The 20,594-nt window shown below is 38.9% G+C and overlaps 1 protein-coding gene across 11 annotated transcripts in view; it reads right to left on the bottom strand.

Moving 5' to 3' along the window:
- LOC6040115 (neuronal calcium sensor 2) overlaps nt 1-20,594 on the bottom strand; it is a 237,904-nt gene that overhangs the window by 180,930 nt on the left and 36,380 nt on the right. For 4 of the 11 annotated variants that reach the window (XM_038258781.1, XM_038258778.1, XM_038258782.1 and 1 more), the window contains exon 2: nt 16,502-17,045. The exons of 2 other annotated variants lie outside the window; for them this stretch is intronic. The gene's annotated coding sequence lies outside the window, so the exon portion shown is untranslated. The remainder of the gene's footprint in view (nt 1-16,501; nt 17,046-20,594) is intronic. 5 more of the 11 variants (XM_038258784.1, XM_038258779.1, XM_038258785.1 and 2 more) reach the window with 2 other exon arrangements.

The following is a 20,594-nucleotide window of genomic DNA, read 5'->3' as shown; positions in this document are numbered from 1 at the left end:
GTAGCTCTGTTCCATGCATAATTTGACGAATGTTATATACTGGATCGTTTTTTGTCTCCATGGTTCTCCCTCGTATTGTGATTGCAGCCAATCCCGTAGAGTTCCTATTGCGTTTTTTACTGGTATGCTTGGGAACAGTGCTGTTACGTCGAAGGAAACCATTATTTCATCCTCAGCTATCGGTCCCGACTCTAAGAGCTCCTTTGTGAACACCTGCGAACTGATGATCGAACGGCTCGGGAAGGGTATGGTGGCGTATGGTGGTGTGTCCCCACGCTTCTTCCTCCCCTGTCGATTCAGAATTGTGTTGTTGTTCGAACACTCAGTGCTCAAACTTAACCCAATTACGAATCATCTCTGCGATACGGCTTTACGCAGTAGGCCTGGCCGCTTTAACGCTTGTGATGTTTCAATGCATTCTAATGCAATGGCGCACTGCAAATGTTAATAAATGACAAGAAGAGTGCTAGGCGTCATCTAACCTAAGGCACTCTCCAGGATCCCTTCGAAAGATTGGCTGCGCTAGGGTCTGATTAGATTAGATTAGATTAGTAGGAGATTAGATTAGATTAGATTAGATTAGATTAGTAGGAGTAAAACTCCTACTTGTAAATGTATTTTCAACAGTAAAACATTTTTTTGAAGCATGCAAAAGTAATTTGCAGTACATTTAAATCAAGTTTTGTATCCATGTTCCTAGTTCATATTTGAATATATTAAGGAAATATCATATATCAAGGAAACGTCATATTTATTCAAAAAATCCAAAAATAACCTCAACAATCTCAATTCTACAAAAAAAATACGTGATTCTTGTACACAACAATTATGTAATTATCTTTTATCTCATGTTAAAAAAAAATATTTTTTTCAGTTTTATGTTTTAAATTTCTGAATAAATCACACATATTCAAAAACTCAGTTAAAGCATTATTTTGAAAATGTTATGCGATTTGTTCTACATTTTTTCTACATTCTTATTTCTTGTCTTATTTTGCATATTTTGATGAAAAAAATGACACATAAAACACATAAATGTTATTTCAAAGTTTCCAAAAAATAATGAAGGAAGTTAAAACACAAAACATAGAAAATAGATGTTTCAGAAATTTCTCGATGAATCATTTCGATCTTAAAAGCATTGGAAAGCTGATAAAATTTCCTATAAAACACATTTGAAAGTAGCGATGACTTTTTTTTTCTGAAAAATTTGTTCTAGAAAACACGCTGTGTTGCATTAATTCAATAGCAATGCCCATAACATGGCTAGTTAAAAAAGATAAATTGACTAAATCTCCCTAATATCATAAGGGCAAAAAGCTTAAATTCATTATTATTTGACTGTTTGCCTTGCATCAGTTTTCATGTTTAAATATTTTGGAGATAAATGCTCAATGATAAAAACGAAAATTAAAAAAAATTGCTTCGTTTTACAAAAACAAATGTTATAATTCATAAATCAATACTAACAATTAGAATATCTTTCAAAACCGTTTTAAAATAATCCATAAATAAACGTCCGAAGTTACAATGAAAAAAAATCAGAACCTGATATCAAAATGAGCCCAAAAGTCGCAATTTTACTCGCTTTTTTGGTGGGGCATGAAAAATATTTGAACGTCCTTAACTACACTTTTTTTTAATTTTAATTTAATTTTTTTATTTTATTTTTTTTTTGCGATTTTTAGAAACTTTTGTTTCTATTTGCTTCTAGTGAAATTTTCTGCTCTTCATTAAATTTGAAATTCTTATAATCCACAATTTGTACAAAAAATAAACTATCAATTTTTAAACTTCGAACCTTGATTTTTAAATGTTTTTATAGTCTTATTTTAAAATGAGCAATTTTTATATAATTTCATGGTACTCACTCATTTAGATCCATTCAAAGAAATACTGAAATTTAACTAAAATTTGTTAATAGTTTTGACAAGGTGAAACGTAATGAAGGTTCACTAATTCGAGTGATTAATTTGTAGACTGGCAAAGGAAATATGCTTCTGGAAACCATTGTTTTTCACCTACATCTAATTTGATTGATACATGAAATATTCTTAACTTTTCAATAAAAAATGGTTTAACAAAGAACGGTGCTAGCTGACAAACCTGAAAAAGTGTGTTTTTTTTTCAGCCATTTTACAAAAAAATCCATGTTTTATCAAGTTTCAAGGATTTCTTTTTTTTTTACTCTTTGGCCTCATTCCTTTTTAAATGATTTATAAGTTAAAAAGTTGTATCGGGTTTGTTTAAAAATACATTATTCTAAAAACTATTTCTTTTGCAACCCACTAACGGTGCATAACACTAGTTGTTACAAATCCGTTTTTGGACGTTTTTCGATGCGAAGAATAGAATGAGAATGGTGTTGTTTCCCTCTGAAATAGTAGTCCCACTTCTGCGAGAATTACAGTGCTAACAAACAAAATATTAGAACATTTTCTGCATCGTATTGCCTTTAAACTTAAATCTAAATTAAAGTAGATAATTATCAATTTTCGTTGTTAAATTGCGGAAAAACTCAATAAAAGGAAAACATATAGCAAATCGCCAAGTTTCACCAAAATTGCCCCATTTTGCAATTGAGCACAATTTTCTAGGGAATTATCTCATGGAGAACCGCTGACTAGTTAGCAGAAGTGCGAAAGTAATTAGTGGCATTTAACGAGCCTGGCCCAGAAGCGATTCACTAATTTGCCGATTGGAGAGTGAGGACAGACAGTAGTGGGACAATTGGGTTGTGTGAACGTGTGCAATTAATCGCATTTCACAGTGCAAAGTTCACTTGACTCGAGTGCAATTAAACGTTCTGAATGTGGGTTCGATTAGTTGATTATACTAGTTGGAGTTTATTTGAAAGCGGATTGTTTTTCGAGTTTCAACAAACTATTGTTAAACAATACTCTCAAGTTAGGTCAGATTTACTGAACAAAGAGTAATCAAAACCCGTCAAAAAATCGGGAAAAAATCTGCCTTCCGAGAAAAACTCAAATGAATAAAAAAAATAATCACCACTCACCACCAGCGAAAGCAAACACAGTAGCGCGCCCTAATTGGACTTTCGCACAAGTTAATTACAATGATTTGATGAGGCCTAACCTTGAGGGTCACAGCAGCAGCAATTTCACTCACGACCGTGCCAAAATTAACATCACTGTTGACCTTTTCCCTACGGGGGGAGGCAGGAGGGTGCTGCTCGGGCAGTGCTGCCAACCAAACCAAAAAAAAAACACAAACTCTCAAAAAAAGGGGGGAAACAAACTTTTTTACCACTCTCGTTAGCCTTCTAATGAATATATTATTACGATTTTCGCTGCCACTCCCACCTTGTAGTGACTTTGTCGCGACGGTTTTCTGATTAAAATAAACTCGAAATTTGCCGTAAATAATGTTTCAGTTGACTTTTCCGTAATTTTTTGTGCAAACGGGAGCATAATTAAATTTCGCCCCCGTACTTGATCCAATTACGAGCTTTTTTTTTGGGAGGGGGTTGCCACGTGGTGCCACCATAAGTGACAAGTAATTAAAATGGACGAACAAATGGGGAGGATTTTTTTTCTGGGGGGTTGAGGTTGTTAATTGAAAGTAAAACTTACGAGCTGCACACTACAAGCAGGTTGAACTTTTTTTGACTTCCGAAAAAGTAGAATATGTTTTGCTTATTTATTCACATTTTTCATGGAAATCCTCCAAACCAAAGTGAAAAACGTCCTGTCCAGAGCAAAATTCAAACCCAGCTGCCCCGCAGCTGTTCGTTCGTTAGTCGGAAAATGTCATTACGCACCGAGAACAAAAACTGTTTTTATTTCGCTGTTGGTTCGGGTCCTCCTTTTGATATTTTTTTCCTTCCGAGAATTTCCTGTGAAGTCGGCGCAAGACCAACCGTACGTGTGTTGTAGGTAGGCCCACCACCGGAAAGGTCGGAGGTCCTTGTACGAAATATTCTTCGCTAATGATTTTCCGCACTCCGTTTTTTTTTCTACTGGGGGTTTCACCAGGTATGTCGACCTCGACTAATGGTGCTGATGACGTTTGCTTTGAAGATTTTTTCTCGTTTTTTTTTGTGTGGATGTGTTACAAAAGATGAGGAAAGTTGTTAGTGGAATTTTGGTTAAACTCCATTGAAAAAAGCTTATATCCTTTCAGGCCTGAATTTTCCAAAAAATGGGCCACAGATTTTTTTTTTTTTTTTTCGGGCCACAGATAATTAAAGGATTAATCTGGAAATTTTGAGTTCTGGGTCATATATAACCAATCAGGCCTGAAAGGGTTTTACTACGAATAAAAACTTTAAAAAAAAAACCATGAAATCTAATACTTTGTAAAAATAGTTTATTACTGTGAGTCCTACAACTAGAAGAGCTGGCAACCCTGTCTATAGTTATGGACCATCAAATATGTTTGATACTTCTTTTCAAATATTATTTATTTTTTAAATCGCTACTTTTTTTGTAGCACGTTTGAATAGCCACTGTAAACCAAATGAATTCAAGAGATTTGGAATTTCGAAGTTCTGGCAACACTGTAATAAACCTTTATATCAAGATTGTTAATCGATTAAATTAACGTCGATAGTATTATCATCTGACGATGCAATATGGATATCAAACGAAGCGAAGTTGTGTATGTTTCTTTCACTTTATTTAAGTTTTTTTTTTTCAAATACTAAAATTTTCATCATATACCGATTTTTTTTTCGAAAATTCTCAAATTTTCATTATTTTCCATATTATCAATCGAAGCAATTGTAAAATATTTCTTTCACTGTTATAAAATATTTTTGTCAAATACTGAAATTTTCACAATTACCGTATTTTTTCGAAAATACTCAAATTTTCTAAATATGAAAATACTCAAATTTTATGTATGCTTCATAAAAAAATTTGCGTCGTTTGATATCCATACAGCATATTAAAGAAAATGAGTATTTCTCGCTTACTTTTTCAAAAGGTCCTATGTACATAGGAAACCCATGGCGCATTGGTGGTTTTGAAAAAGTAATCTAGATTTTATGAAAAATATGGTATTTTGTGAAAATTTTAGAATTTTACAAAAAAAGGATTGAAAATGAAAAAGCATACAAATTTTCGCATCGATACAAAAACAGTAAAACAAAAAACAGTATCTAGAGATCTTTTTTTGTATTTTTCAACAAACTCTATAACTGTGAAAAGGAAATTTTGTGTATTTTCGATAAAATATGGTAATTGTTAAAATTTTGGAATTTTCAAAAAAAAACTCTAATAAAGTGAAAAAGCAATTTTGCATCATTTAATACTCATCTAATCTAATCTAATCTAATCTAACCCTATCGCAGCCAGTCTTTCGAGGGCATCCTGGAGAATGCCTTAGGTTGATTAACGCCTAGCATCTTCTTGTCATTATTAACATTTGCAGTGCCCCATTGCATTAAATTGCATTGAAACATCATAAACGTTAAAGCGGCCAGGCCTACTGCGTAAAGTTTACCGCAAAGATGATTCGTTGAATTGGATTGAATTTGAGCATAAATGATCAAACAACAATACAGTTCTGAATCTACAGGGGAGGAAGAAACGTGGGGATCTCCCGCTCACGTTCCTGTTTGTTTAGGCAATGAATCGTTGGGAGCACCATGCTAAGAAGTTTTGGTGCTCCGGGACCCTCATGGATGGGACATCGTATTTCCACGAATGCCCTGGACACTTTATGCCGTGGTTATAGCGCCACAACTCGCTCTCTGTTGGTAGAGTAGATAATATTAATTAATAAGTAAAAACATAGATCACCAATATCTGGTATGTATAAACAATTAAAAAGTTAAACTTTTTTTGCTTAGTTGTGTGCCCGTGTAATTATTCTATATTACAAAATAATCAGACTCACCTTTAAGAAAACTGCTGAGTTCAAACATCTGAAATGGAAAAGCATACCTGAGGAGGAAGAAAACCCTCTTGATCCCCTACCGTTCAGATTCCAGTGTAGTAGAGACACTCCCTCAATCTCTCCCTCCAGTGCCAGCAGGCACCTACTGTCATGTAAGTCCTGTGGTCTAGGGGACGGCACGCCTTCACGTTCCGGAAGTCATTCAGCAGTGCCTGCAGCTCGGTCAACTTGGTGCCATTCTCCATCACATCCCGATGGGCGTAAAACTCCTCCTCCTCCTCGATGGTCGTCGGATTCATGAGCACCACGAAACCAACCTTGGGCTCGTTCCTTGTGAAGTGTCTGGTCACGGGTTCACCCGTCCGGATCTTTGGCCACGAGCAGGAGCTTGCAGCGCGAAACCTTAAAGCAACCCTCTAGCGCCGGTTCGTAGTGCGGACATATCCGGCACGCAATCCATCGTGGCCTTCATGGCGTTCGTCATGCCAGCGGTTTCTCGTACAGCACGTCCAACTGCTCCTGAGTGCCTCTTCCACGCCACTGTCCTGCCCTCTGGGCCACTGGCCTAATCCAAAAATGTTCGCGTTGGTCCAAAAACTTGAGAAAACTTTTTTCCTTAAAGCTCATAAAAAAACGACAGCAGAAAAAACACGTCTGCCCACACGCCCGGCTTACTGCGATCCAGGTAAAAATGTATAACATGACGTTTCTTACAAAAACCACCTTTTTCCATTCTTCCGGACTTTTGTTAAAATCGTTTTTTAGCATAACTTTTGAAGTACTTAACTAAACTTTACAATTTTCAGTAGCAACTTATTGGACCCCAAGACAGATCCCCGCAAATCAACTTGGTGTTTAGAGAAAAACGCTCAGAAAGTTTGACAGTTGGCTTTGCGCATGGCAAAATTTTGAGCGTAAATCGTCTCTTACTCAATACGTCTCTTACTTAATACTCATATTGCAAAATTTTAAAAAAATATTTTCGAGAAATACGGTTATCTGTGAGTTTTTCATATAACACCCTTATGAAATGTTGGTCCTGACTTAAAAAAAAATCGAAAAAATCGGGAAATTTCACGAATGTTTTATATTCTAAAATTGAAAAATGGACCATTAGTTGCTGAGATATCGACATTAGAAAATGGGAAGTTGTTTGGGTGAGACTTACAAAACATCAATTTTCCTGTTTTTAACTCTTTGCATGGCATTATCTCAGAAACTAAGGGCCGTATCAACAAAATTTATTAATGCGAAATATAAAAATTTTCGCAGCTTTTCAAAAATATTTTTTTCATAGCTGGGCATGGGCACTAGTTTTAAAAAACGGACACTTTATTAAAATTTAATTTAAGTACTCTTTGATTGCAAATTCGATTTTACATCGAAAAATGAAGTTGATAATTTTTTGCGTCCAGTATTTAGATTTTTTGAAAAAATCAGTATTTATTCAAAAAATCATAACTCGGTCGAAGATGTTTTGCCCATTTTGGAAATTTCTGTTGGCATTTTATGTCTCCTTAAATATTTATCAGAAAATGGAAAAAAATTAAAAATAGTGTTTTTTGCTTATCAAGTTTTAGTGACAAAAAGTGAATTTAAAAATCACCAAAAAAAAATTACCTTTTTCATTTTTTGTTCAGTGTAGTCCGTACCCATACCTACAACTTTGCCGAAGACACCAAATCGATCAAAAAATTCCTTAAAAAGATACAGCTGCCAAATTTGTATGGAAAATTGTATGAACAAACTAATGATGCAAAATGGCTTCTTTGGGCATACCGAAGGCACCAAAAAAGTTTCAGTAGGATTAAAAAATACAAAAAAAAACGAGTGACCGCAATCTGAGAGAACTGCTTTTCTAAAACCAATCAGTGAATTATAAAACAAATGTTTTAAGGGAAATTTATTGTTTGTGATAAAAAGTTGATTTTTTTAAATAGTTCTCATCAATACTTACAACTTTCCTGAAGACTTCAATTATAAAAATTCTTTCAAACATACAGATTTTCGAATGTTTACGTATCATTTTTGCTGTAAAAATTGTATGGAGCCTCTTGTATGGGCGAACAATGACACAATATAGCTGTATGGTCTGAGGGAAGGCCCCTGCAAAGCAAATCTAAAATGAGAATTGTTCCTGATGTGCCAGCTTATGTTTTCAATTAAAACTGACAGCAGTGAAAAATCTAAACGAAAAACCCTCGCCCTCCCAAGCCATCACAAAATCATAAAAAGTGGCACATAATTTGGGCAATCATTAAAAAGTACTTTGCACACATTTAGTCGCATCCTTCACGACTTTACAAAATGTCCCAATCTTGTTCCAAGGGGAGCTTTTCCTTCAGCTGTACTTATAATTTTGCTGATGTTGCACACAGCGAAAAAAAAAACAGTTGCAAAAAATCCCACAAATTTTTCAAAACCTGGCTGGCTCATTTAAAATTAATTATCTCTCGCTTTATCTAGTGCCCCTTCTGCCAGCAAGAAACCAGCTATGACTGTGTTGTCAACCTTTATCCGGGTTCAAGTGGGTGGGGTGGGTGGTGGCTGGCACCCTCCAGGGCATGGAAAACACTCTCTTGAGTGCAGCTAGGGAGAGCGAGTGGGGGGCACGGACCGGATTTGGTTGGTTTTGTTGTTCTTGCACTCGCTCTCTCGTTTGCGTTCGTGTTTGGCGGAAATGGTTAGAGGAAAATAAAATGTGAAAAATAGAAGAGAAAAAAAACAGTCCGCCCGCCGGAAAACTGCGGGTTTTACACGTTCACACCTCGACGTTTTAAGGGTTGAGGGAGAGTTGGAGGAGTTGTTTTTGTTTCAAGATGAGCGGCGTTTCTTTTTGTTAGCTTTTGTTGTAAGGAAAATCGATAGCCGAGGGCGGGAAACAATTTTTTTTCTGCTATGTTGTGCAAAGTGTTGGTAGCACAAGAGTAGAATTTAAATGGCAATTTTGACAAGCTGTTGCAATTTCTCCATATTGAGTACTCAGCAAAAGGCACGATCACATATTATACTTTTTGCCTTCCTCAGCTCATAAAGGTGATAAATCAATCGAAAACCTAACTTCCGACTGTCGACTCAGAGTCAAATTCTGAACAAATATTTATGCGTGAGTGAGGATGATGATCAAAACTGTGCACTGGATTTTGTTCGGATTTGTTCCATTCGGTTTAGTTTCAGATCCTGTAGTTTGGTATTGAAAATCAAAAAGTATGAAAAGTGCAATGCAAATATTCCAAAATCTGTTTCGCCACTTACTTTACTCAGATCGAATTAATTGACTGTTTGAAATGTATGTCAATATAACAAAAATCAAGGGTAGAGAAAATTACATAAGTTTTAATATTTATTTCCAAGATATCATCGATTGAAAATTCTGGGCCGAATAGGTAGCACTCAGAAAAAAACTCCTTTTTCATAATTTTCTTTACAAGGCCATATCTCAGCAACCATATGTCGGATCAACAACGACCAAAATAGAAAATTGTAGAAACATTTTTCAGCTTTTCAAACATATTTTTTCTTGGTTGACGGAAGGACACTATTTAAAATAGTAGTTTTTGCAATTCCGTCTTGAAACTTCCTACTTTTCCTGTCATTCTCGCGTGACGAAACAGCCTACTTTTATCTACTAAAAATAACAGAATCGAATATAAACACTTTTCTAAACAAATGCTGAAAAGTTCTACTTTTCAGCACTGAAATGGATGCTGAAAAGTTGAACTTTTCAGCACTAGTTTTGAAAAGTAATACTTTTCAAAAAAAATTGATTTAGACGATTTATTGACAAAATACATGAACATTCGACTTATAATTTCACTCAATGGGTGTTTTTCAGAAAAGCAAAAAATGTTGTATGGAACTCGTTGCAAACCTTGATTTTTTCAGCACTTGTCGTATTTATCCAACTCGGTGAACCTCGTTGGATAAATGTACGACACGTGCTGAAAAAATAATTTTTTTGCAACTTGTTGCATAAACTACTATTATGCAACAAGTTGCAAAAAGCAGATTTTTTCAGCACGAGTCGTACATTTATCCAACGAGGTTTACCGAGTTGGATAAATACGGCGAGTGCTGAAAAAATCTGCTTTTTGCAACGAGTTGCTTACAACATTTTTTGCAATTCCGAAAAACGCTTTTTGGATGGAATTTTATGTCCATCATCCATGTGTTAAGTAAATTCACCGTTCAAGACAAAAAAATATTGAAAAATGTTACTTTTCGATACTAGTGTTGAAAAGTTCAACTTTTCAGCACCCATTTCAGTGCTGAAAAGTAGAACTTTTCAGCACAGGTATTGAAAGGTATTAATTTTCTTTTCTGTTATTTTTGGTAGGGAAAAGTAGGCCGTTTCGTTTCTCCAGAAGGACAGGAAAAGTTGACAGTTTCACAGCGGAATTGCAAAAAAATATAAAAGACTTTTTTTCTTGAAATGATTACTTAAAAATAAAAACTCGAAAACGGCACATTATATCAAACATTCATAGATGTATTATTTAATTTCAAATTAAATTTAACGTAAATTGAAGAGAAACATTTTTTTAAACACGGATTCTTTGCTGTTTTTTTAAAATGAACTTTTAATCACAAAAAATCAATTTCCCAAAAACCGTATTCTTTAATATTTGAGTAATTCTCTACCAACTCTCACAAAATCGGGAAAAGTTGCTCCGACCCCTCTTCAATTTGCGTGAAACTTCGTCCCTAGTGGTAACTTTTGTCCCTGATCACGAATCCAAGGTCCATTTTTTGATATCTCGTGACGGAGGGGCGGTACGGCCCCTTCAATTTTTGAACATTCGAAAAAAGAGGTGAAATTTGGTGTCAAAGGGACTTTTATGTAAAATTAAACGCTCGATTTGATGGTGTACTCAGAATTCCGAAAAAAACGTATTTCTCATCAAAAGAATACTAAAAAAAATATGAAAACTTTGCCATTATCCGGGACATTTTTTAATTTAGAACAAAAATTTTCATTTTAAAATTTCGTGTATTTTCTAACATTGCAGGGCTATTTTTAGAGTAAATTAATATTCTACAAAGTTGTAGAGCAGACAAATACAAAAAAAATGATATATAAACACAAGCAGTTTGCTTGTAAAAATCACGAGATATCGATATCTTACGAAAAAAGCTTTGGCTGCAAATTATTTAAAAATTACGTCATTTTTCGCTATTCAAACATTGTAGGGGTTGTACCGTGTGTGTGTGTGTATACGGGAGTAAAGTCGTTCTCCGGACCGTTCCGCCGGTATTCGCCCAAAACTCGCGGTAAAGTGGTGATTCGCGGCGTAAAGTGACCGGATTCGTCGCAGGAACGCGCAGTGAATCCGCTACCGGTGAAATCCGAACCCGGCGGTCGTTAATTTCGGTGAATTTAGTGCGCGAAATTTCGTTCGGCCACGGGTCAAAGCAGCAGCAGCAGCAGGAAAAAAACAATACACCTAGCCGGGCCCCTTTGAACAGTCGTCGTCGTCGTCGTCCCTCGACCACGCTGTCTTTTGTGTGCGGCTGATAGTGTAGTGTGGAAGAAGCAAATACAACTTTGCGACACGGAAAGCGCGGAGTGTGGGAAAAAAGTTTTTAAAAGCAGTGAAAAGTTTTAAGAATTTTTAAAGAAAATTAATTAGAGCAAAGTGAAGTGTTTTACTGCCCCCACCACACACAAAGCCCCCCCCCCTCCTCCCGCAAGAGCGTCTGTTCCCCAGGTAAGGGGCGGCTCAAATCGGGTGGCGTTCGAGTACTAGTGCGTTGTAAGCGTCTGTATCCCAGGTCAGGGGCGGCTGACAACAGCGGGTGTTGGATCCACCCCCCCCCCTCCCCCTTCGAGCGTCTGTTCCCCAGGTTAGGGGCGGCTCAAGGTAACTGGTGTCCTGCTCCATCGTCGAGGTAAGCGTCTGTTCTCCATGTTAGGGGCGGCTTACAGCAGATAGAGTTTGGACCCCCTCGAGCGTCTGTTCCCCAGGTTAGGGGCGGCTCGAAACAGCGTCTGTTCCCCAGGTTAGGGCGGCTGATTAAAAGTCCCAGTGCCAGGGTGGGACTCTAAACAGTCCTGGTACGACGGTCCTCCGGCGAGACAGGGGTTGGTGATGGCTACACGCACCCGCCGTAAAACCCAAGTGCAGAGAGCTCCAGATGCGAGCCGATCCAATCGCCGACCCGATTTTCGGGGATCCAGGGATTGGAAACTCGGGACGTGGAACTGCAGGTCTCTCAACTTCGATGGGAGCGACCGCATTCTTCACAACGAATTGCGGGTCCGCGGTCTCGAAGTCATGGCGCTTCAGGCTTCAGGAGGTGTGCTGGACGGGGAAGGACCACCGAGAATACGGTGGGTATACTATGTATTGGAGCGGCGGCGATACACACGAGCTGGGGACAGCTTTTATCGTGCTGGGCGAAATGGCGAAGCGCGTGATTGGTTGGTGGCCAGTCAACGACAGAATGTGCCGGTTGAGAATCAATGGCCGATTCTTCAACCTGAGCATCATCAACGTGCACAGCCCGCACATGGGAAGCGACGCCGATGACAAGGACGCTTTCTACGAGCTTCTTGACCGCGAGTACAGGAAGTGTCCAAATCACGACGTCAAGATTGTCATCGGCGACTTGAACGCTCAAGTTGGCTAGGAGGAGGAGTTTAGACCGGTTATTGGGAGGTTCAGCGCCCACCAGCAGACGAACGAGAACGGCCTACGACTCATCGACTTCGCTACCTCCCGAAACATGGCCATACGTAGTACCTTCTTCCAGCACACCTCCTATACAAGTACACCTGGAGATCACCAAACGACACGGAGACTCAAATCGACCATGTTCTCATCGATGGTCGGCACTTCTCGGACATAATCGACGTCAGAACCTACCGTGGCGCGGACATCGACTCGGACCACTACCTGGTGGTGGCAAAGCTGCGCCAACGCCTGTCCGAGGTCAACAAGATCCGGTACCGTCGCCCGCAGCGGTATAACCTGGAGCGACTCAAGGATCCTGAGGTCGCTACCCAGTACGCGCGGGAACTCGAAGCTGCGTTGCCTGACGAGGGTGAGCTTGCCGAAGCCCCTCTGGAGGCCTGCTGGAGCCATATGGAAGCAGCCATCAACGCAGCGGCATCGAGCGCCATCGGGTACGTGGACCGAGTTCGACGGAACGGCTGGTTCGACGAGGAACGAAACTATTGGCACTACGCCCCCCGGGGCATGGCCTTCCTCTAACGTGGGATTTCTGCTCCAGCGCCTCTGACGAGACAGGAGAAACCGGGACCGACGTTTTACTTCACCATCCGATAGAAGCTCAGTGGATAAGGCGGGAATCGAACCCGCGTCTCATAGCATCATCGGGATCGGCAGCCGAAGCCGCTACCCCTGGTTCGACGAGGAATGTCAGGCGATTTGGGACGAGAAGAAAGCAGCGCGGGACAAGTGGCTGCTGCACAACACCCGTGGGAACAAGGAGTCGTACAAACAGTTGCGAAGACAGCAAACCCATCTCTTCCGGAATAAGCAGCGCCGCCTGGAAGAGTTGGAGTTCCAGGATATGGAGCAGCTGTATCGCTCCAACGAAACGCGTAAGTTCTACAAGAAACTCAGTCAATCCCGGACTGGCTTCATGCCGCGAGCCGAAATGTGCCGAGATAAAGACGGAGGAATCTTGACGGACGAGCGTGAGGTGATCGAAAGGTGGAAGCAGCACTTCGACGAGCACCTGAACGGCCCAGAGGCGGAGTACGAGGACGACGGGGGAAACGACGTCAGCGGTATGGTGGACGGCGAGGACGAGCCAGCACCCACGATGAGGGAGGTTAAGGATGCCATCAAGAAGCTGAAGATCAACAAAGCAGCGGGTAAGGATGGTATCGGTGCTGAACTCATCAAGATGGGCCCGGACAAGCTGACGGCCTGTCTACACCGGCTGATTGTCAAGGTCTGGGACACAGAACAGCTACCGGAGGAGTGGAAAGAGGGAGTAATATGCCCGATCTACAAGAAGGGGGACAAGTTGGAATGTGAGAACTATCGAGCCATCACTATTCTCAACGCGGCCTACAAAGTGCTGTCTCAGATCATCTTCTGTCGTCTGTCGGAGCGAGCAAAGGATTTCGTTGGGCCGTACCAAGCCGGTTTTGTGGAGGTGAAATCGACGACGGACCAAATCTTTTTGCTACGCCAAATCCTCCAAAAATGTCGCGAGTACCAGATACCGACGCACCACCTGTTCATCGATTTCAAAGCCGCGTACGACTCGGTCGATCGCGAAGAGCTATGGAAGATCATGTACGAGAACGGCTTTCCCGGGAAGCTGATCAGACTGGTGAAATCAACGATGGACGGGGCACGGTGCAGCGTGAAGATTTCGGGGGCGATGTCCGACCCGATCGAATCGCGCAAGGGACTGCGACAAGGCGACGGTATCTCTGGCCTCTGTTTCAACATTGGGCTTGAAGGTGTAATGAGGCGGGCAGGCTTCAACATGCGGGGCACGATTATCAACCGATCCAGCCAATTCATCTGCTATGCCGACGACATGGACATTGTCGGCAGGACGTTCGAGGAGGTGGCCAGGCGGTACACCGAATTGAAGCGGGAAGCAGAAAAGGTTGGATTGAAGGTGAATGTGGCGAAGACGAAATATCTGCTGGCAGGAGGAACCGAGTCCCTTAGGGCTCGCATGGGACCGAGCGTGACGATCGACGGCGACGAGTTCGAGGTCGTGGAGGAGTTTGTGTACCTCGGTTCGTTGGTAACGTCTGACAACAACTGCAGCAGAGAAATTCGGAGGCGCATCATCACCGGTAGTCGTGCCTACTATGGACTCCACAAGACCCTAAGGTCTGGTCATCTTTCCCGGCGTACAAAGTGCACCATGTACGAAACGCTGATAAGACCGGTCGTTCTCTACGGGCACGAGACGTGGACGATGCTCGAGGAGGACCTGCAAGCACTTGAAGTTTTCGAACGGCGAGTGCTTAGGACGATCTTTGGCGGCGTGCGTGAGAACACGGTATGGAGGAGAAGGATGAACCACGAGCTGGCGCAACTCTACGGCAAGCCAAACATTCGGAAAGTCGCCAAGGCTGGCCGGATCAGGTGGGCCGGACACGTCGCGAGAATGCCGGACGCGCTGGTTGCGCGCCAACCGAACCAGACTATCAATCCGGTGAAGTTGGTGTTCAATTCGGAGCCGTCTGGAACGCGGCGGAGGGTTGCGCAACGTGCAAGGTGGTTAGACCAAGTGGAGGAAGATCTTCGAAGTGTGGGAGTTCCGAGTTGGAATTGGAGAGTAGCAGCCCAAGACCGAGTTCAGTGGCAGCGCATCTGGAGACAGCTCATGACCCGGGGGTTGTCTGAGCAGTAAAAGTAAAGTAAGTAAGGGGTTGTACCGCCCCTCTGTCACAAGGTATCAGAAAATTGACCTCGGCATCGTATTCAGGAACAAAAGTAACCACTTAGGACAAAGTTTCACGCAAATCGAAGAGGGGTCGGGGCAACTGCTGTGCGAGTTGGCAAAGAATTACCCAAGTGAAATTCATGACGGAAACAAAACTGATTAAATAACTTTTTTATTATTGATTATTGTTGAAAAACCCAAATTGTGTAAATTTTGTTTTGGAATTTCGAAATATACCGGTAATAAAAATTCCTAATCAGAAGAATGTCTTTTCATACTCACTGAGAGAGGAATTCAAAAGACATCTTGTTTCTCCTCCTCTCTTATGCATGAAATATCGATAAAAAAAAGTTCTAAAAAATAAAACAAATTAATAAAAGTCGTGCTAACAACGAGATTCACAAACAATCTTTTATTTCTTGTGGTTCTTTTCGTGGGTGAGGTTCTCATGATATCTCATGAGCGAAAAATAAAATTTGTATATAAAAGCTTGGAAATTATATTTCATTTATGTTCATGAATGAAACATATGCAAATATTTTGAATATTTTCTAGTCTGAACATGACAAGCCTGGCCTGAAGTTTTTTTTTAAATTTAAAGCCTTCAAGCTGGAAAAAATGCATATTTTAATTTCTAAATTATTCTTCAAGATAAATCATAAACATTACGTGATAAAACGTTTCTTTTTGTAATTTACATAACGTCAGGGATAGTGCAAAATCAAATAAAACATGAATTTTCAATATCACGTTAACTGTGGCTTTGCAAAAATCTTCACATTTCAAAGATTAAAAAAAAGTTAAATAATTCCAAGTGCAAGAAGAATAATGATTTAAATAAGGAAACGAGGTCGACGAGGGGCTAAAAAACGGATTTTAAATTTCAAGTCAGATTGTCGAATGCTTTATACATTATCGCTGCCACCAAAAATTAGCAAAACAATCTGGAATCACAAAATTCAAAATTTACAAGTCTATGATTGCCCTATTTGAATAAAAATCAAAAATAAACGTTATAGAATATATTTTAAATCGATAATAGATAAAATGCCCTATGATTTTTAGAGGAAATTATGAAGCGGAAGGGGACAAACTGCTGAAATCCAATTTGCAACAGTCTAAACATTGTAAACATTAGCAACTTTTTAACTATAAAAACCTAAAATTATATACTCGCGTTGTTCAAGATCTAATTGAGCTGCATTGAGCTGTAGATAATCAACCATAAGCGATAATTTTTCTAAATATTTACCGTAAAATATAAAGTGACTAACTCCGCCGGATCCTACTTGCTTTCCCACGTAGCGGTGTCGTCACTCCTCACTCTCTCTCTGCCTCTCTTTCTACGAAGAAGTGACCTGCACTTGTACCAGTTTCAGTTGCACCGAACTACTGCAACCCGTACCGTACCGCACCACGCCCGTACTACTAAGTGGATGATCTGCTCGACTTGGCCCCCAACGCTGTTAGCCTTTCGATGGAGTGGTTGCTGTTGTTTTTTGAGCGATTTTTGAACACTTTTCACTTCTCTAGTGCGCTTTTTTATTTTTGTTGCTATATTGAGCTCTGCATAACACTGCAATATTTTGACTTTTTCGAACACTTGCTTCTTTTTTTTTATTATATCCCGCAACTGGAATTCACACACACATTCACAATGCAACAAACAGACCAAAAACACCAATGAGAGAGAGAGAGTAAAATGGTGTGGTGCCGAACCACTTGATTGATTAATTTTCCACCTTGCTGCTTCCGGTCAACGGAATTTTTTCTTCTTTTTTGCCGAACACTATGCCCTGCAAAATAACACACACACACACACACAAAATAACCAACATGTCTCGATGTTTGGCGGAGCAGCACTACAGCACAGTTCGAATGTCCCCAAAGTGGTCCAAAAGGATCTCCCATGTAGGTTTGTGAGTGTGTTTGTGGCAGCCCAAAATAGTTTTTTTTTCCATTTGTCTCGAATGATACCAACAGATATTTAGGGCAGGCATTCCAGGGAGAGACTCCGTGTACTATCAGAGGAGGGGGCAGCGGGAGAAAACCTGCGCCCCACCGGAAGGAAACAATAAGAAATTGATGCAATTCCGGCCACGTTGTGGAGCCAATATTTAGCTGTCCCAGCGCTGGCAGCAACGAAAGGAGCAGCAAGATACGAACCATCTGGGAATAACTCTGGGAAATCTGAGATCGTAGAAATAGCTTGGCCTAAAATGATTGTGGTGGTGGTTGTTGTTGTTGTTAAAGTTATCCCATCACTGTTGGGAGGTCAGGAACAGGAAGATGAAGAGCCTGTGAAACTCAATTTTATGTCCTTCGGTGGAAGATTGAAGTCAGTGTTGAGGTCCCTCGTGGGATGTGGGATTGGAAAACGATACGGAATTGACGTCTTTGGGAAGAATGGTGGAAAGTTCCAGAATGAATTACAAAAAATCGTAACAATTAAGTTTAAAGCTTAAAATTATTAAAAATCAAAACTAAAATATGATCCCGTTTAAGCGCTATGAATATTTAAAGATTTTAATTGCAATTTTGTTGTGCAAATACTTATTTTCCTGCCATTCTAAAATGACGAAACGGCCTACCTGTCATCGCCAAAAATAACAGTACTGAAAAGTTCAACTTTTCAATACTTGAATCAAAAAGAAACACTTCTCAATACTGTTTTGGCGTTAACACTTATCTTGACGGCAAATAACAATCAAGTGGGAAACAAATATAGGAAAAAAACAATTCAATTAGTGTTTTTTTTTCGATTTTGCAATAACAAAGTTTTCAACTCTTTGCGAAATTTTATTTTTTCAACAACAAAAAACAGTTAAAAAATACTTTATCAAACATTCTTGGAAATGAGTAATGAAACGTTCAAATTTTACTTAAGTTAAAAACTGTAAATACAGCAAAAAAAAAACAATTGAAGAGTAACATCTATCTGACTCAGGCCGACCAAAGTTTATATATTATTGAAATTGTAGAAATAATTTTAGAAAAATGTCTTTCCAACGGTTTCTAATTTTAGTAGCAATTCATTTAAAAATAAAATGACTCCATTTTACCAAGTACGAATCACCTCTTTAAAAATAATTTCACAGAAAAAAAGTAACCATAGATCATTTTAAATTTTTAATTAACTAGTTCGACAACGAATGTCTTCAGTCACAAAATCAACTTAAACCAGACTGTGGATTTTTGACAGAGTTATTGAATAATCTGATACGATAGTTGAGGCATAAAAATTGCAATATTTATGCTATATGTTTTCCTCTGATATTTAAATGACGTAAATGTCCAAAAAATAACCAAAAATTCAAAAAATCTTAACTGATTAACACAATTTCACAATCACATAGTTTGAAATAATTTTGTTTATTTCTGTTCGCTCTTTCACCTGTTTCTTCGGACACTTTAAAAACGCGAATAAAACGAACAAAGCTGCGCGAACATTGAAACAACTTTATTCCGTTCGAAAAGACGCGGTGTTAACTTCATTTTACATTTGGCCTGCAAGCTTAAGTAAGCCTCAAATTTGACCCCGTCACTCAAAAACATTGAGCACCCCTGATTTAGAACGATTTTTCACATCAGTACAAATATATTTTCAAGCTTCAAACTTTTGATTTTTTTTTCAAATTTTTGAAATAATTCAGTCGTTACTTAACACCTTCGTGAACTATTTTAGGGATCAAAATCACTGCAAAAATTGGGTTTTTATGGGCTACCAAGAATTTATCCAATTTGAATTAAAATATTGAAAATCCAGCAAAACTGACAAAAATAATTTGTAATAAATTTATAAAAAACCAAAAATTACAGATTTCTTAGTTACCAAGAATTTATCCAATATTTATATGATATTTGAAAATATTTGAAAATATTGAAAATTTGGCAACACTGACAAAAATTATGTGTAATACATTATAAATCGAATTTTACATCGTTCTTTAGGACTTTAGAACACTTTTACGAAAAATCATGAAATCCGATTATCTGGCATCAACAAAAAATAAGCATTTGAAGTTGGATTAAGTAATGTTTCTAAAAGCCATTTTGTAGCTTTTATTAGACTATACGAAAACTATTAATGATGTCAAATAATTTTGTGGATTTTTTTTTAATTTTTGCTCCTGGCCTTTATTGATAAATGCTCATAAATTCTGACATAATCAATTTTTGTATGAATTAAGTTCAAACAAAGAATTAACGAGCCATGGTTTCATCATTTGAATGAACAAAGTGTTTAAAAATGCATTTTACACCTGCCCAGTTGTTTTGCAATCATAAGTTTCAAAAATACCTAAATATTGACGAAAATTTATTTCTTTGCAAAACAAAAGTTTTTGCGGTGCTGTACATTTTAATTTCATAAAAATTCAAAATACTTTTAATCCAGCCCAAACATGCTAAATATGATTATAAATGCAGAAAAATGCGTTTTAGATTGTTTAAAGTTGATTTGACTTCTATTTTCATTAAAATTTCAAAGATTTTTCAAAAAAAAATTTTTGCGACATAAACTTTGAAAAATATTTGCAACGGCCTAATTTTAAATTAAAAAAAAATAGCAGAAATCTTAAAGAAGACTTTCGTAACTCGGCATGGACACTACCGTTTCTGTGACAACAATCGCCAAGGAAGGCCAGCCGTACGAGGCGGCCAATGTCACGTAATAATTGGCTTTGCTGATGATGTCATTTCTTTCTTGATTGAGGTGTATCGCTTCCTTCAGGAATGTGATTTCAACGGATGTGATTTGAAATGTTTGATTTGCCGATCAAAGTTTTTTTTTAATCTAGATTGATTTTTAAGTTGGAAAATTGATTAAAAATAAGAACAATTTACAAAGATCACATCTTTGAAAGATGTTGTCACGTGCTTCTCAATCAAGATTGAGAAAATCTTTCTATTCAAATTTAAAGCGACAAACATTCCAGATCATAAATCACGCGACCAGCCAACCGCAAAATATCCGCCACACCAATCTAAAGTTCATTTTTCACACCGTCGCCGGAAATTCCCAACCATTACCTTCACTATTGGGAGGAAAAACTCAATCAGCCCTTAACGGTTCTGCCACCACCAATCAATCAGTCTCGTAAAATTTCGATTTACCCTCCATTTTGGCAAAATCCCTTTGGAGGAAGCATGAAAAAGAAAGCCTCCTTCCCGAGGGGCAAAATCCCTTCGTGTCACGCGAGCGCCACCTGGAAAAGGTGGTTTTCGGTGCTCTTTTCATCCTGGAGGAAAACTTCGAAAGAAGGAAAACTAAAAGACATTTTCGCCAAAAGAAATTCTAGCTTTCTGGGACCTCCCACGGCGTGCACGTCCCAGCACACAACTAC

Source organism: Culex quinquefasciatus, chromosome 3 (genome assembly GCF_015732765.1).
Source record: "Culex quinquefasciatus strain JHB chromosome 3, VPISU_Cqui_1.0_pri_paternal, whole genome shotgun sequence".
In the NCBI taxonomy this organism is placed as follows: Eukaryota; Metazoa; Arthropoda; class Insecta; order Diptera; family Culicidae; genus Culex; species Culex quinquefasciatus.
The sequence above is the reverse complement of the archived record's forward strand: the minus strand, read 5'-3'. Positions and strand labels throughout refer to the sequence as shown.